The following is a 19065-nucleotide window of genomic DNA, read 5'->3' on the forward strand; positions in this document are numbered from 1 at the left end:
TATATCAACCCCTACTCCTTTTTCCATAACCATAATCTAATCTTCTTTAGTGGCAATAGCCATTTTTTGTTAAACATAATCTCATTAATTCTTTCATTCCATGACCCAGATTACATAGAAAATTTTCTTACCCAAGTCTGTCTTCATGTTCTTACTTTTATTTTCATAATATCCATATTCAGTCATGTCCATCTTTATATCTTCATTTTTTCACACTTTTCATAAAAATGTTCTGTATATAATTTATTTCACATTTTTTGGCTCTCACATGTTAAAAAAAATGCTGTGTTCTTTCCTCTTCCCAACATTATAAGCATAGTCTCTCATCTTTTTTTTTTTATAAAGTGCATTTTCCTTAATAGGTAATTTCTTTATTCTCATCCTCCACAAAAGTCTTGACATTCAGCAATATGTTTATACCACCTATTTATTTCTTTAATTGATTTAATCTTTACTTCTAAAATATTTCTCCATGGATTTATACAATAACATGTTTTCATAATATTGGTATACCATGTCTTTCTTTCTCCTTCAACTTCATCAACTTTTATTTTCCATATTCTTAACTTCTGTTGATAGTTCTCTATTTCTTTGTTAGAATATACTCTTGTTCTTTTATGTCTTATATTTCATAAACATCCTTGTTCTTTCACTTTAATATAATCCTCACTATGTTTCATTCTTTTCATTTAACCATTATAATATCTTATATAAATTTAGTGAAACAGCATACACTATTGGATTTATCAAACCTAATCCTCAATTTTCCTTATCCATATATAAAACACCCCTTTAACAGTTTTTAGTCTTGATCTGCATACAAAAGAAAAAAATGTTTCTAATAACAGTTTTTCATATCCTCTAGGGATCATGATTACACTAGACAAATTCTTTCCCAATAACACTGAATTAATGAGATGCACTTTTTTCTTATGCATTAGTCTATACATTTTCCATAATATACAAATATTCTTTATTTTTTTATTAGAACCCATCCTTTCTTATAATCGTCTTTATCAAAATGTGTCCCTACAACAAAACATCTTTTCACAGAAAATTGAACACCTGCTATTTTAATTGTGTTACCCAACCCTTAATATCCCTTGATATTTTTTCTTTATTGAGCATCATACCTATTTCTCATAACTTTCAATTAAACAAATGATAGCTTCTCTCATCTATTCTTTATTTTTAGCTATTACAATTTCATCTGCCTAAGACATCATAACTGGAAGTTCAAGTTCGACTTACATTTTATAGCTTGCATTCTTCATTTTCTGATTTACATCTTTAACTGCTGTATTCAAAATAAAAAAAAATAAATAAATTACTGCTCATAGGACACCCTTGTCTTAAACTATTATTCATATCTATTTATCCATCCATTAATTAAAACCCTTATTTTATTACTCTCATAAGCTTTTCGACACACTTGTTTAATCTTATAATTAATATTGCACATGTCCATTATTTTCCACAAAATGTCATGTTGTATAGAATGAAATGTTTTATTAATATCACTGGCCATATTTTACATCTTCATTAATTCTATTTATATCATCTATAATTCCTCTCACTATAGTTAATGATTACTGCCACCCTTTTTCTCTTATACCATATATCATTTTTCCATAATGTATTTCATCTTACTTTTGAATCGTTTTGTATTATTGCATAAATATCTTTTAGTTTATAATATTTAAAACTATACATTTCCAATTTTTTACATCATCACTTTTTCCCCTTTTCTGTATAAATTTGAATATTGCAATATGTAATTCCTTGCATTTTATTCTGTCATTTAACCATTCATTAAATACACATATTAAACCACTTTTGCCATCATTTTAAATGTTTGTACATTTCAAACCTAATTCCATCTGGACTCATTACGGATTGTACATTTCACTGTTTTAATGTCTTTTCTAATTCATATAAAGTAATCTCTTACTTTCCATTCTACCATGTCTCTCTTTTTACTGAACATTTCTTTAACATAACTTACAATATCAATAATTTGTTTCTTACTTTTCTTTTTATTACCTTCTTTGCCCTTCATTTCCGTCTTTATACAACTATCCTCTTTTATTATTTTACTTAAATAAGGGGAATTTCTTATTTTCTTCCTAGTATAAAATATTTTTGTTTATATAATAATTCTCTAATTCTCTCATAATTTGTCTTGTAAATCTTTATTTTTTCTCATAATGATCATTAGTACTACTTTTCAAAACTATTTAACAATTATCTATGCAGTTTAGGATATTCCCATGTTTCTTTTCTTTTTTTATTTCTCACAATAAACAAGTTTTATATTTGCTTTTGAAAACAATCCAGCATTCTGACCAAGTGACACAGAAAACTCTCATATTAATATGATTGTTCCATAGTTGCTTAATGTCTTTATTTCCTTTTTCAGTTTATTCCTTTTCATTTATTCTTTTTAGGCATTTCCTATTTTATGTACTCTTTATTATAATATATCTCTTCCCATATTGCCAAATGACACCCTCAAACAAACTAGAATAATAGATTCTTGATCCATTATACATATTCCTTCTGATCCCAAAAAAAGTAGTCTATTTCAGGTTTTAAAGTACCCCTCTTATAAGTCCATGTTTTTGTTCCATATAACTAATTTTTCACATTTTATTATTTCTAACATCTTTTTAACATCTTTTCCTCTTTTCTTTTTATTACCCCTTAAATCACAATTGAAATCACCTGTAATCATTATATTCATGTTGGCAAAAACAGAATCCAATATTTTATTAAATAAATTATCCCTCTTTTTACTAGTTGGGTATGTGTTCATTGCAATAATTATATACATTTTTCCTTGCCACCTTAAATCTATAATAGTTGCTCTTCCCATATTTACTAGTATAGCATCCAAAATTATTTTTCATACTATTAAAATTCACAGAAAGAATCCTAAAATGATTTCTTTCTCTGTTTCTTAGTTCATGAGAGATCATCCTATACTAATCCCTTACAAGAAGGGCTTCATTGATTCCCTTTCTTTTTTTATATTAATAGCTTTAAATGTTATTTTCTATCTTTTCTACCAATGGAAGTTTTTCTTCCTCTTACCTTTTTCCAACTTATGTCCTCTTTATTAGTAACTTCTGATTTTATTTCTAATTCTTCTCCGTTATTATCTTTTTCAACATCTCCCTTTTTTACAGTTTCATCTATTTCTGTCTCCTCCTTAGTCCTTTATTTCTCGTTTTCTTTACCTTTGTTTGCAGGACTTAGCTAATCCTCTTTTTCTTGGCAAATGCCCCTTTTTTACTTTATAAAATTCAAGCTCACATTTTTTGTTTCATACCCTGTTTTACCATAACTATATGTTTTTTTTCTTGTCACAATTATTAATTAAATGTCCTTCTTTTCCACAAAAAAAAACAAAAAAAAAAAACAAGTCTTTGGCTGCCTCCAACATTTCACAATATCCCTAATACCAGCAACATTTATAACACTTGGAATATGTGTATTTTTATTCCTTTCCATTTTCAGAATATCATTGCAGTCCCATGCACTAGTAGATAAATGTTTAACATGTCTATTATATCTATCGAAACGATACCCTTTTTATATATTCATTCCAAGGATTGTCATTCTATCTTTTTTCATATTCACACAAACATTTTTCCATGGTGTTAACAGTCTCAAAAAATGTCACAAAATGTATCTTTATTAATTAGAATAAATACTCTTACCTTTTGAACCTTTGTTCCCAATGTCAAAATTACATTGTCCCATACCTCATATCTATTTAGTTCCTTTTCCCTTTTTCTTTTTACTCTGTATCCTAACTACAAACTTTCTTTTCACACTGTCTTCTTCTCTTTTCCAATTTATCCCTCCTTCCAATATATAACTGCTGCTGCTGTCTTTGCATATATCCTATTTCCACTGTTTCCCCAATACTCCTGTTTACTTAAATGAATTCCTTCTTTTTCGCAATAAACAATTTTATGAATTATACATTTAGACACATATGCGCACGCATGCTCGACCATCAATTCCAGCTACTTGCATGATTGTACATCTCAAATATCTGCTTCAGAAACAAGTCAATGAATACAGTTATAAATAATGAATATGAAATGAATCTCAGTTTTCTGCTTCCAAAACCATAATGTGGAACTCAATGCAACCTCTTCCCCCTGCCCTTTCAAGTGCTCAAAAAAGAGATAAAGGGTCTAAAAAATCAGGAAAATATTTTAAATACTTCTGTTATATATGTAGACAGTTGTGTGAAAAATGGAAGTCAAGAAAATCTCAAGAAAGTTTAAAATTAGCTGTAATTACAAGCCCATTAATAATTAATTTGGTATTAAGGAGGGGAGGTGTTGGCTGCCTATATTATCATCTCTACTCATATTATCTGCTCATATCTGTTAATTTGAGAAAGCATTCTTCTCTGAGGTCTGTTTATGTATGTTTGGATCTTACAGCTGTTTTACCATCTTCTCTGGAACTTGCAATCTCTGTATGTATTGATACCTTTATGAATATGGTTGAAACCATTAGGAAAAAAAAGTATGGTGCATGACTAGGGAATATCTTCTAAAATTAGTGATTGCACAGTTATGCACTTAACTTAATACCTGAAGTGAGGGCAGAAGATTAACGCCATGAAATGTTAATTAGGTGCTACTTATTTTGCAGGGTTTGATTCCATCCACATACATCTGCCTACTGTGGAATTCTCAGCAAGTAAATTAGACAGCACTTTGGAGCATTTGGAAAATTGGGCTAGGCTTCTCAGCAGTCTCCTGGACTGCTTGCCTATTAACCACCTATAATCCAATGACTGCCATTTTAGCGGTATAGTGGAGGATTCTACAGATGTTAAAGCAGCTCTTTCCTTTCTACTGCATCTTTCAGTTGACTAACACTGAGGTTCATACATGTGAACCAGTTGTAACACAATAGTTTTGTTCTCATTTCTGAAAGATAATCAAAGCACTCTGTTGTATTACATATTCATGCCTCTCAACTTCTTTGTTCAAGAATTCTGGAGACTAAGGGTCAGTTTCAGAGACATATTTTAAATATTGCTCTTCTAAACTTGGAAAGCTACTCGAAAAGCAGATTTTGCATTAGCATGTATGCTCTGAAAACATATGATGTCTTAAACTCAAATGTCATTCATTGGTTAATGATGGCACCCACAATAACTTTCAAAAAATACATAATTTTGTGAAGAACAGACCAAAATTATAAGGCAAAACAATGTGATGCTCTGTAAAATTCTGACATTTGAGGGGGATGCATATTATTTGCTAGGATCTTCTACAGCTTGGTTGGAATGCATGTGATATATTAACAGATGTTCACAGTAATCTCACTGGAAATCTACTCTGTTGCCCCCCCCCACACACACACACACACACACACTCACACACACACACACACACACACACACACACATACACACACACACACACACACACACACACACACACACACACACACACACACACACACACACACACACACACACACATTATCCTAATTACACCGCAAGACACCATAACATTGATAGAGATTAATTTTCAGTGGAATCATGGATAGGTGTAACAACTGTGTTTTTGGAATTTTTAATTTGTGAATGAGTCAACAAGGTGAAATGAAAGGAAATATTCATTATCAGGGCATAAATCTGGGATGAAAGGGGTTGGCTTGACCCCCTCCCCCGATTTACTGATCTCTAGCGGGGGCAGAAGTTGTGTGATTGAAGAAGAGGAAAGACATGTAAATGGATGGAACAAGCAGTGTACAGTACTGTAGCTGAAAAGTCAGTGCTTGTGCAGAAGCACACATACATCACAGGTTGGTACAGTGCACCTCCTATGTAGTGTGCATGTCATAGCAGTGAGGAGAGACATTAAGGCATTAAGGAAAAACTCCCATTAAGCTGCAGTAGGGGAGATGAGGGAACACAGTCTCTTCAAAAAGACTGGAAGGTTTCCTCCCCTCTGCCATCCCACTAGAAATAAATTGGCCCACAGCCAGCTGGAGTGGCTGATATCAACAGGTACAAGAAAAAAAATCTGAAAAATAAATTTGCCCAAGACATTGCAGTAGGCATGACTGAATACCTTGTAATAACATATTTACAGTTGTATACAAAAATAAAGGATAACAATGATTATGTGGAAATAAAGTATATTATATGAACCAACACCAGATATCATGGACTAAATGTATTATGTCATAGGATTAAATATAATATTTTAAATGCATTTTTCTGAAGACTGTGAGGTCTGAAGAGCTCATAGAAATGATCAATGTCTTGTCATGATATATAGACAAAATAATATTTAATACTAACAACAATAAATTTTGCTTCAGATGATTAAGTTTCAGAAATGGAAACTAAAAAGAAAAACAAGACAGATTACTTTATCGAAACCCTGCCATTCATATCTAATCCTATTTGGCTTTTTCTGCTGATGGCAGATAATATAGCACATCAAAAAAGGTCAGGCCTTATAGATTCATACTCGTACACTAGAATCATGAATCTATAAGCAATGTTATACAGCTGATGCATATACTTTTATAGTTTCAATTATATGATGAAAATCTTCTTGGATTTAACTTCCTAGAAACCTGCTTTCACAGCCAGACTGTTCTTCTCTGACAGTGGACTTCAGTAATCATTGATGATCACATACAGTAGTAAACGTTCCCTCTATAAGGCATTTAAAGTACCTGCTGAAAATAATTTTATGATTTATCATGGAAAACATAAAGCAATGCCCTCTACAAAACAACATATTTTTTTACCTCAGTACATCTGAAAAAAAATAAATTGTGGAGAGGAGCTTCCATAAAAAAATAAATGCATTATGTATATTAATTGGATGCCAGCAACCACTGACCTATTCTGCAGTAAAGAATGTAGCACACAGTTCATACGAGAACCAAGTTATCAAATGCAGCTGTTATTTACATGGACAGTGTAGGTCAACCAGTTTAATAGAAGATGGCAAGGTTTTAAATAGATGCTGTTACAGATGCACAGTCAAAGAACTTAGTGACCATGGCTATGCATGTGCAAATGTTACAGCCATGGGGGAAAAAAGTTTGCATTTCAGGAGTACACATAGCGGCTATAGGCATGGTTCAGACATTTCCTTTTGCCATGTTAGGGCAGGCATTGTTACAGACATTGCAGAATCCATGCCACAGGTGCAAGTGAGTTAAACCTGTCAAATGTATTCTACTTGCTAAAAAAATACATCAAGAAGCTCACACACTAGACACAGACAACACATAAATGCATAAAGACTTACACCAATAGACACACACACACACACACACACACACACACACACACACACACACACACACACACACACACACACACACACACTAATAAAACACCATAGCCCACCTACAAATAAGTATCAGGCTGAAATCTCTATATACGTTTAAAAAAATATTCCAAAACTATAAAACGAAAGTAAAGAAAACATGAAACACATCTGGCATTCACTTCATAGTTAAAAAAATACTTCAGGCAATGCAGACATAAAATACACATGCTATAAATAATGTTACTCAATAAAATTAGCAGGTAGCATTACTCTAGCACAAAAAAACATATAAGGATAGGTAAATGGAACACATGGTAGTCTGGTTTTGTGAAAACATGAAATATCTTGTACTGTAGAGGTTGGTGATATATATTTATTTCTCCTGTCTTTGGCTTTAATGATAAAATGCATGTTCTAAACTTCCCAGGAAAGAAATTTGAAGTGTCACTGAACCAAGTCCAAGCATTGCATATTTATTCAGTCACTGTGATATATGTTTGCTCGTATAAATCAATCAGACTGTTAAGCAGTGTCATAAAAACAATGGTTTGTCTAGAGCTCTTCATTTTCAGAATGCATTCAATGTTCTACATGGTTTAATTAAATATGTAATCAGTGAGATTACTAATGTTTGACATTACAATCCATTGAATTCATACTATGGCATCTTTTAGCTTCCTTAATCTTAGTCTATACATTTTTAGTTGTTTTCAAATCCTGCTGCATCACATTTAATCAAATTTTGCTTACTTGTGCTTGTTGCCATGAGAGTTAATTATGTTGGCAGCTAGATTGTTTTTTTTATGTCCATTTATAAATTCAGTTCAATGTTGACTGAATCAGTTCTGCATCTCATTTCAAAACAGTATTTTAGTTATTTTAAAAAAGATCTTTTGCTGTTAAAATTGTTACTGTAATTTCTATAGATGTATACATTGTATACAAGTACTAATTTGAAACATAAAACTGAAAGTTGTCTCCCTCTCTCTTTCTCTTCAGAAAATGTTCATTCTCAATGGTCATACCTCACCAGAATCATCAAATTCTGTTCACATGCAAATGTTAAACACATTTCTATGGTCAGTTAATTTGTCTTAAAGTTGTACTTATGAGTATTTTATAATTCAAATACATGTGCAAAGCATATATGAAATTTAGGTAAGTCACATATACCACAATATATGACCTGTAATGTTTACATTGGTGCCACTAACTAACTGCTTGCAGTTGCATAAGATTTTTGGTTACTAAATGCTTACAGAAATTGAATCTTACAGTCCTTCCTTATTGTATCTTCTCGAAAAATACTTCAATGTTTACTTAATTTTTATGCATAGCTTTGCAGTCTAACTGGAGTATATATTTTAAATAGATGAGTGTTTCCTTCGCCCTTCAAGCCCATGAACTATCAAAGCAGACTTCTTGTCTAAAAGACCTCACTTTTAAGTAACCTTCTGTTAAAGAGATGTTAAAGAACCATCACCACTTGTTCCTTTAGGCTGTTGGTTGCATTTTTCTTTAGTCATATCTAAGATTACTTTTTGTTTTGTCTATGTTCTTAATGCAAGTTCTTATTGATCACCTCCTTTGGAGATGACTAATATTGTTTTCTCCTAAGTGAAATTTGTGTTTATTTCTGTCTCTAAAATGTTTAGAAAATTGATTTAAGTTGTTTACTATGTCAGTGTCCCATATCTGAAATGCAGAAATGCAATAGTTTATTTTTTTTATTATGGCATACTCAGAATAAATCCTTTCATTTTACAAATTGCTTTCTAATAAAAAATGGGGAAAACTAACTTTTTTATTCATTCTCTTCTTATTCTTATTCACATAAGTAATTACATCCATTCATAGGAACATAGTTATTACTGGTATTTTGACTGTGACAAGAGTTGTTTCCTGAAGCTTTAAAGGTAAGGTTCAGCCCTGATGTTTTCTGGGATGTGGTTTCAGGAAGTAGGTGCAAGTTTAACATCTGAGTTTTTGACAAAGTGATTGAAGGTTTAGCTAAACGAGACTCTTTGGGCTTCCATAGAAAATAGGATGTGCTTTTGAAAACAAGCATGTGTTTTAGAGGAGCAGTCATTTTTACTAATTATATTTAAAGTGAATGTGTTGAGGAGGAGGAGGAGGAGGAGGGATAGCCTGTCATGGCCTAGGAGACAACTAGATTTTGAGATAGTGAGGCAGTGATTTTCTTTGTGAGGGATGATGTGAAATAATGTGACACTTTTATCTGGGGATTTTACTTTAGGTCTTTTCTATTATGTACATATTGCTGTTGGAACAGGTAGCTGTTACTGGAAGGCTGTAATAGCTGTACATTTAAGGCAACACTTCATCTAGCATTCAATGGAGAAAGTGAAATATTTTAGATGCTACTCTGAGGTGAATGAGAACTTTGTTAAATCTCAATGTGAGGTAGGTAAGATAGGGTTGGATCACATGTTTTCCCTAAGTATTTTTATGGTGCTGATGTCAGTGCAGTCACTGAAACATGGTTTAAAGATGAGGAAAACACCCCAGCCATGCACAGCTACAACACCTTCCATACATTCAAACTACAAATTGAGCATGAAAAAAAAACAAAGTAAGAATTGTATCCATGTTCTTTAAGGATAAGTACACCTTGAGACCGGTCAAACAGTATGACTCTGTTGAGCTACTTCATGTCCAATTATCTATAGGCAAAGACCCCTACCACATCATAGCTAGCTATAGGTTCCCCACCATGAAACAGAAAAAGCATACTGCATACCTGGACTTGCTGGAGTCATTTGCCATACAGCCCAACACCTTACTCACTGGTGATTTTAATCATCCTACCATCAACTGGGAAGCATACATGACCACACACATGCTGGCTCAGAGGTTATTGGACTTTGTCAATGCAAATGCTCTGTAACAGCTAGTTAGCACACGCGCAAGAGGTTCAAATTTCCTGGACATAGTACCATGCCCTGTAACATCTGTAACATGGGAGAGTATTGCATCTCCTCCCCGTTTGATATCCCCACTGGTAAAATCAGACCATAAATCAGCCTTGTTCAATGTATTATGAGATCAGATACCGCATCAAGCTGAAAAACACTTAAGAATTTTTCAAAGATGAACTAACTCCTACTAAACGATGGTGTAAGAAGTTTCAACGTCCCCTTGAACACAGATAACATGGATTCCTATTGAGAGGTGTACACCAATGCCCTGTATAACCACGTAAGCAGTTGTATAGAATCTGCTGTACCTGACCAAATTAAAATCAGGTCTTGCTGAAAAAGGCAAGCCACTTTAGTGGACCCCTAGTGTAAACAGGCTAGAAGACAAGAGATATAAACTAATGCACAAGAACAAGAGAGAAGTGGCTCAGCAGAGGAAGATATCCCTCTGTAGCTTAAACAAGCAAACCAGAAATCTTCTTAAGTCCTCCAAAGCTAATTATGAAGCAAATATAGCCTCCCTAGCTAAGGATAATCACAAGTCATTCTTTAACTACATCTAAAATCTAAAAGAGAATACCCAGCTATGTGCTGAACTGGTTGTGGATGGCACCACCCATCCTCAACTGGAGGTAATATCCAATCTGCTAGCTGACAGATTTGGAGCAAACCTCACCCCCCGCCCCCTCCAGTCATCCCCCAAAGTATACCTACCGCCATTTCTCTTCCTATTATCTCAAGAGAGCAGGTCATCTTGCTGCTTTCCAAGGCTAAAAACATGGCATCAATGGGACCAGACAACATCCCAGTTTACCTTTTACACAATTTAAAACATGACCTAGCAGACCCACTTGCATCCCTGTTTAACCTCAGCCTATGAACTGTCTATATTCCAGCTAAATGCAGGACAGCAACAGTAATCCCTCTCCACAAAGTGAGCCGTCAAACAACCCTGGGAATTATAGGCCTAAAACTTGACTAGCCTAATCTGCAAGGCCTTGGAAAGAATCATTATGGACCTTATTAACAAGGACATAGGTAAGCTCCAAACTCTGCTCTCAACCCAGTTTAGATCTGCTAAAGTTAGATCATGCCTGCTAAACATGGTTGACTTATTTTAGAAAGTCACCAAGGCCCTGGATGAGGGGAAAACAGTGCATACCACCTATCTTGACCTAGCCAAGGCATTTCCCACAATCCCCCACGTGGGTATTATAGAGACACTCTCCCTCGTGGGAGTTAACCCCTACATTACCAGATGGGTAGACAACTGGCTCACTGACAGGACACATACTGTCAAAATGGGTGACTTCACCTCTAGCAAAAGACCAGTCACTAGTGGTATACCATAGGGTTCTATACTGGGCCTCCTACTATTTGGAATTTATTTCTCAGAAGTCCAGGAAAACTTTGACAGCCTGACCAAGTTCACTGATGGTTGCAAATTGGGAGCAATCACTGAGTCCTCAATGATTTTAATATACTGCAGACAGGGTTAATGCAGACAAATGACTGTTGCCAAAGCCAGGGATTAAAGCTAAATGCAAAAAAAGAAATGCATTATTATTCTCTTTGGGAAAGCTGACATTCCTGCTAATTGCATTATAGACAGCACCTCCATAAGTGTAGACCCAGTGGCACATGATCTGGGTACTCAGGTTGATAGCAACTTGAACTTTGACCACCACGTATCAAGAGCAGTAAGGAAATCCTTGTCTGTGGCACATCTTATAAGTAAAGGCATCACATCTAAATCTAAGGATGTTATAATTCTATTATATTCTATGCTCATCAGACCAATAATTTAGTACAATGCTCCCTTTTGCACGTACGTCTCCAGACACCTGCAACAACTGGAAAGACCACAGAGGTTTCTCATGAATAAATTACATAGTACAAAAAAACAAGTCTTACATGGAAAGACTGATAGCCCTGTCATTGTATTCTGCCTTTTACAGGTTGCCAAAGGGTGACCTGTGCCTGGTTTACAGGGCAGTCTCTGACCCACCCCTGATGGAAATACTACACATTTGTAAATCAAACTGCATGAGGGCTACTTGTTCCAGGGATCTTATCCTAGCCTCTGGCTTGAATAGGTCATGATGGGGAGATACATTTCCCAGGGACTGCCACTTCTCTGGAACAATCTTCTAATTCATGTGAAACAGATCCCTGTCTGATCCTCTTCAAATGCAACTTAGATCAATGGATGAGTGACCACAAATTCACTACTGGACAGAGGAAGTCAGTATTAACTACCATAGACCCTTACCTCTGCGAACTTCACTCACGCAACCAATGACAACTGGGGTAGCTTGGGATTAATATGGCTAGGCTTGTAATGGATCTAAAGCCATTAGCCTAAAAATGTTCTATGAACCTTTAAACCTTTATGAGCATATGTTGTGATTACTAACAAAGAGAAACGCTGTGGGTTAGTTATGCACATTGGAGTAATGTTTGCTTGTCTTTTACATGTGCCAAATAACACAATGATATATTGATATTTTCATGCTTAGTGTCATATTTTTAGCATGTAAACAGTTCCAGAGACTTTCAATGGATGTTTGTAGAGGATTGCGAAGGCCAACAACAGTGTTGGCACCCTACTAATGACAATGTGAACAGCATATAATAGGCAGTTTAGTTGATATAGAATTGGGTATATAGAGATACATGGGCACTATAATTTCAAATGAATGCAAACAACAGATACAATTAGAGTATGTAATAAATGCAGGACAGTAGTGGAAAGATGGCTATGGATTTTTGTAGTAATACAAGTAAGACTAAAAGCAACAGAGCAAATAGGGATTAATCTATTATCATTCATGAGTATCTTTAAACAAAAGAAAATAAAACATATCAGCTGAATAAGTATTACTAACACAAACTGACTAACAGATGTTTTGAGATTTTTAACAGTTTTTTTATTGCTGAATGAAAAAAAAACAAAGTAACAGGCCAGTAGAAAACAGTCTCACAATTTAGTTATGGATAATTTGTGGAACTTCACCTTCTGTATTTTCCTCCAGATTTTTCTTTTAAGTATGGGTGTCCTAATCTTAATCCATGAACCATTCATGTATAACTGCTACTTTTATGTGGGGAAGAGTAGACTCACAGAAAATAATGGGTCTTCCGTTACTCTGTAACTATATATAAGAGACTGGACAACATATCTCATAACACAAAAATCCACATTGCTGATAACATTTTTCAGATGACTCTGTAAAAACATATTTTTATTTAAGTATAATTCTGGGATAGAACTCTTTGGGAAAGAAGAGAAGATGTGAGCAGCAGTGAGGCACATGGAGTGGTCTGTAAACAAGGTTTGTTTTTCTCTGAATAATGTTAGCCCAAACCTCTTTGGACATTACAATTCAATTTTTATTATGATATCAGGTCAATTTTAATTTGACTTATACTGAAATGTATTCACTGTAGTATCAGAACAGTTTCAACATAAAACCTATTGCTTTAATGCTTTAACACCAATGGTAATCTCAATAGGATTAAACTGGCATACACACACACACACACACACACACACACACACACACACACACACACACACACACACACACACACAAACACACACACACAAACACACACACATATGTATTTAGATAGCTATATTAGCAGACAGAGATAGACAGATATAGATAGATAGATAGATAGATAGATAGATAGATAGATAGATAGATAGACAGACAGATAGATAGATAGATAGATAGATAGATAGATAGATAGATAGATAGATAGATAGATCGATAGATACTCTTATGTGGGGAGAGTAGTTCAATCTGAGTGTCTATCCATTCTGTGGTTATAAAAAGGCAGTCTGTGGTGAACTTCTTGTTACAAGCAGATGCTCTACATTTCACATTAACTAACCATGCTTCTGACTTGACTATGGTTGTTAGTCTCTTCCTAAAATTAAGAAAACTAGAATTTCTGTCACCCCTGTTATTTAGTATACAAGACATATCTGACTGATGGTTCATTAAAAATATGATTTTGGGTTACATAAGTATATTAATTTTTTGACGCACTTATTGCGTCATCCATCATCCATAAATATATACACTGATGATTCTATGCCAATCACCTTCTTTACTTCTTTTCTTCAATATATTTTCTTTATTTGGAATCATTAAATTTTATTCCTCCATACTTGACTACTATAAAGTTTTGTACCTGTGGTTTCCAAACTCAGAATGGGACCATTTAAAACTAGTACAAAATCGTGCAGTTCAGCTACTAGGGGTTCTTGATACCATCATATTATGCCAATGCTATGGATTCTGCATTGGCAGTCATAATGGTCACATATTGCTTATAATTGTTTAATTCTGGTTTATCTTGCCGTTTACAAGTTGCCCCCTCTTACCATAATTCATTCACATCTACAATGCTGCTTATAAGTTTATAGATAATTAACTGGGCTATTGATATGTGAGGTTCTTAAGAAGCCTAGATTTCCATTACCATGGTAGTTTTTAACCTTTATATTTTTTAGATGAATACCTCAGATATGGGCTGAACAAGAATATGTTGGAACAGGGTGCTAAACTGTGGGTGAATCTGCAGTTACTCATCCATTCATTCAATATATATTTGAAAAGAGAAAGATAAGTACTTTGCTTTATGTGGAGCAGAAAATGCTTCCAAAAAAAGTAATGTTCTTTATGACATATATGCTTGTCCTTCCACCATGTTGTATTTATTTTGCAAATGAGACTGACATCCCTTGAGCATGTTTTTATGATCCCACTGGACTTGCAAATGTAATATATCTGACTAGGGTCTGTTGCAGCTCTAAACATGAGGCAGAGACTATCTCTTAGTAGACAATGTGATGCTGAGAAGAAGGACAAGGCTATGAGATGGTCTACCTCATTTTTATGATTTAGACTCTTGATTTTAAGTAGTGAGAAAGTGCTGTAGTCATTCCAGTCATGACAAAAGCTTGGATAAGTACATAACAAAAAGGGCAGTATACTCAACATTTGGCCTAGTGAGTGCCAATGCAGTGGAATGATTACATTCCTGGATCTTGACATAGTACCTTTAGATGTTAGCTATGGTATGAACAAGGACTTCCTTTCATTAGTGGATAGATGGCGATCAAAAGACTACTCATTGCCAATATAGGTTCCCAGATCTCTAACTATGTCATTAGTTTTCAGGTGTGTGTTATCAATGTAATAGTTCCAAGGGGAGTCATGCTTGCTAAAGGATATGATTATGTACTTCTTTGTATTTACTTTAGTCCATGGTTTTAATACCAGACATTTGTCCAGGATTGTCCCTCTTGGAATATCCTGGTGTCATTTGCTAAGTTTATGATGGTAATAAGTTTGCAGCCATCTACAAGCTTGGTCAGCCTAAAACCTTTAACATTAGCTTTAACCTATGAGAAGTATATACCAAACAGGAGTGTCTTAATGACTGAAGCCTGGGGTACACTAATGACAGGTATTTTGGAGGATGTAAAGTTGTTTACACTAGCTTTCTGGGTTCTATTTGTGCACTAATGTGACATCCAATGAGATACACAGAGATTGCTATTTAGCTGTGAGACTGCATCTATGATACTTGAGCATGAAATGCTGTAGAACACATTGGAAGGGCTAGATATGCAGTGTACACTGTTTTGCACTCATCCATTGCAACATTTTCAAAAACGTCAACTAACTTAAGTAGGTTAGACCTGCCCTTAGCAAATCCAAACTGGGTAGGGTTGAGATTCTCTAGGTTACATATAACTCTACCTAGGATAGTCCTAAACCGATCTAAAAAGGAGGACAGTGATCACCCCACCGTGTTGACCAGAAATGGGAAACCAGGGAATTCAGGCAAGAAACTGCATGGAAATTTAAACAAACTCATTCGGTCATGCATCTGGGGCAGTTGATGTGCCAGCACTGGGGACCAAGGGTGCTGGTGAGAAATGGGCTGCTGGTAAAGAAAATTCATTAGATTGAAGTAGGAAACCTGTATCACCCTGTGGAATGGTCATACCAGCCACTTTATCAGCCAGAAGGAAATCATTGCCAAAGAACTCATGAAATACAAATGCTGTCAGGTTATGACTAGATCTGGAACATTTATCATCCGCCCACCTACAGCTGATGAAACAATGATGGTGTACTGCCCTGTTAGCGAGAAATGAGAGGCTACCATTGTGTTTATGGTGGATAGCTGGGTTGAAAGAAGCATAATCACTTTCCAACCAATATTGGACCCCCTGGCAGCCCCCTCCATAGACAGTAGCATCAAGACCCACATTCTGTCCATCTACACACCAACTAAGATGAGTCTGGACCCAGCCAAGAATAACTTCTACAACCAGCTCAAATACAGGCTGGATTTCATCCCACAGACTGAGATGATCATCTTGGTGGGAGATTTCAACTCCCACATCAGCAAAAACAGGTCTGGTTGGGAAGGAGCAATGGGTAGATTTGACCATGGAAACATGAATGATAATGACCTGCACCTTCTGTCCTTTGCTGCATCAACTGATCTTATTGTGGGAAATACTCATTTCCAGCATCTCTGAAAACACCAGCTCATATGGCCAAACCTATATGGCAAGGTCTCGGCCATATTAGACTACACCCTGATCAACTCTCTCTTCTGATCATCGCTGAAGGATATCCATGCTATGTGAGGACCTAATTGTGTCTCAATCATTACCTCATCCATGCTGTGGTGCAGCTTTGCTTACAGTGTGCAAAGAGCAAATCACATCTGCCAGCCAGGATGCACTGGAAGAAACTGATGGCACTGGCCTGCAAACAGGAATTCCAAATTACACTGTCAAACCGGTTTGCAGCATTGGCTGAAATGGAGGATGTATAAGGCAGAAAAGCAGTTATCAAACTCCATCATGAAATGCACCAAATCGCTATGCCCACCCATCCACTGCTGAACACAGCCATGGATATCTGATGAGTGCCTGGATTCCATAGCCCAATGGAAGCAGGTGATGCTGTTTGACTACAAATGATACCGGCAGCTCAGTTGAGAAATTTGCCAGAGAATGAAAGCAAAAAAGGAATCATATTGGAGCCAGGTGGCAGCACACCTTGAGTAGGCAGCATCCATACATGAGTACTGCACCCTGTACAGCATGCTCAAATGACTGAGTGCTATTACCTTGTGAACACATGAAATGTTGGAGGTAGTTCTTTCAAGAACTTTACAACAATGACCCACCACATGGACCAATGGTTGATCTGCCACCCATTAATCTCCCTAAGGCCCCAATGATTGATGCAAAGCCAACAGTTGAAGAGGTGAAATCAACTATCAGAACACTGAGAAGCAACGTCACTAGGACTAGAACAGGTGACTGTAGAAGCAATCAAGGCTGGAGGCGATATCCTGCTCCACTGACTCCACTCACTGATCAAGCTGCTATGGGTTACAGAACAGATACCATCTACATGGAAGAAGGCTATCATCGTACCCATCCACAAGAAGGGAGACAACAGTGAATGCAAGAACTACTGATGCAACAGCCTGCTCTCCATCATCGGCAAAGACTTTATGAAGATCATACAATCTTGGCTGCAGAAACTCCAATAGCAAACCATCAAGGAAAAACAGGTCAGATCCAAACCAAACAGAGGATGCTACAATCAAATCTTCACCATCCATCAGCTAATGGAGGAAAGAATCCAGTGCAAAAAACATACAGCTGTCATCTTTATCAATTTCAAGTCCACATTTAACTGCATCCACTGGCCTGCCCTGTGGAATACATTGGAGACTGAGGACATGCCAAAGAAAATCATCAGACTCCTTCAAACATCATACAGTGTTTCATCCAGCCAGGTGTGTATTCGGAATGAGCTGTCTGAAGAGCTTATCATGAAGACTGCAGTCCATCAAGAGAATATGGTCTCTCTACTATTGTTCAGCATAGTGATGGACGCCATTATGAGTAGAGTATTGAAGGGCAGGAGCAGAGTCCAGCATGATGAAACCCATTCTGTGATGGACCTGATGTCTGTTGATGACAGTGCCAGTTTCCCACACAGTGATGAGGAGGAGACAGATATTATCAATGATATCACTCATAACACCCAAAATATATGGCCTAGGGATAAACACAGACAAGATCAAAGTGATGGCAACTAATGGGTCACAAGCCATTGACTATCTTGGGAGAGTTCATATCAAACAAATGTAAGAATTCAAGTATCTGAGTTTGCTTGTTCAGGAGAAGAAGGTGGCATCAACATCTGAAGTCCATAACAGGATTGGACAATACAGCACATCATTTGTATTGGTCAAATAGTGTCTGTGGAAGAAAATTACAAACATTTCCATCACCACCAAGATATATCTTTTCTGGACACTGATGCTAATTTTCCTTTATGGATCAAAAACGTGAATCTTCCTCAAGCCAGACTTGAACAAGCTTGAGATTTTCCACTTGTGATGCCTGCACCAAATCTTGGGAATCTTGCTTTGTGACCACATTGCAAATGAGACCATTTGGACCAGATGTGATCAGCAGCCAACAATCAGCAAACAGATCCAGAAAAGGATGCTGCACTGGTTTGGACATGTGTGCAGGCTGGATACCCGCCACTTGCCATACAGACTATTATGGAGAGAGCACCCCAGGAATTGGAGAGCTCACAAATCTGCACCAAAGAAGACATGGGTTAAACAGGTTGAGTATGATCTGAGAAGCTGATGTTTTGACCGACAGGAGGCCAGAAACATTGTCATGTACCCAACACGCATGGAAAGGTGTTATGATG

This window comes from Protopterus annectens, chromosome 1.part0 (assembly GCF_019279795.1).
Source record: "Protopterus annectens isolate FY-2018-M chromosome 1.part0, PAN1.0, whole genome shotgun sequence".
NCBI classification, from domain to species: domain Eukaryota; kingdom Metazoa; phylum Chordata; order Ceratodontiformes; family Protopteridae; genus Protopterus; species Protopterus annectens.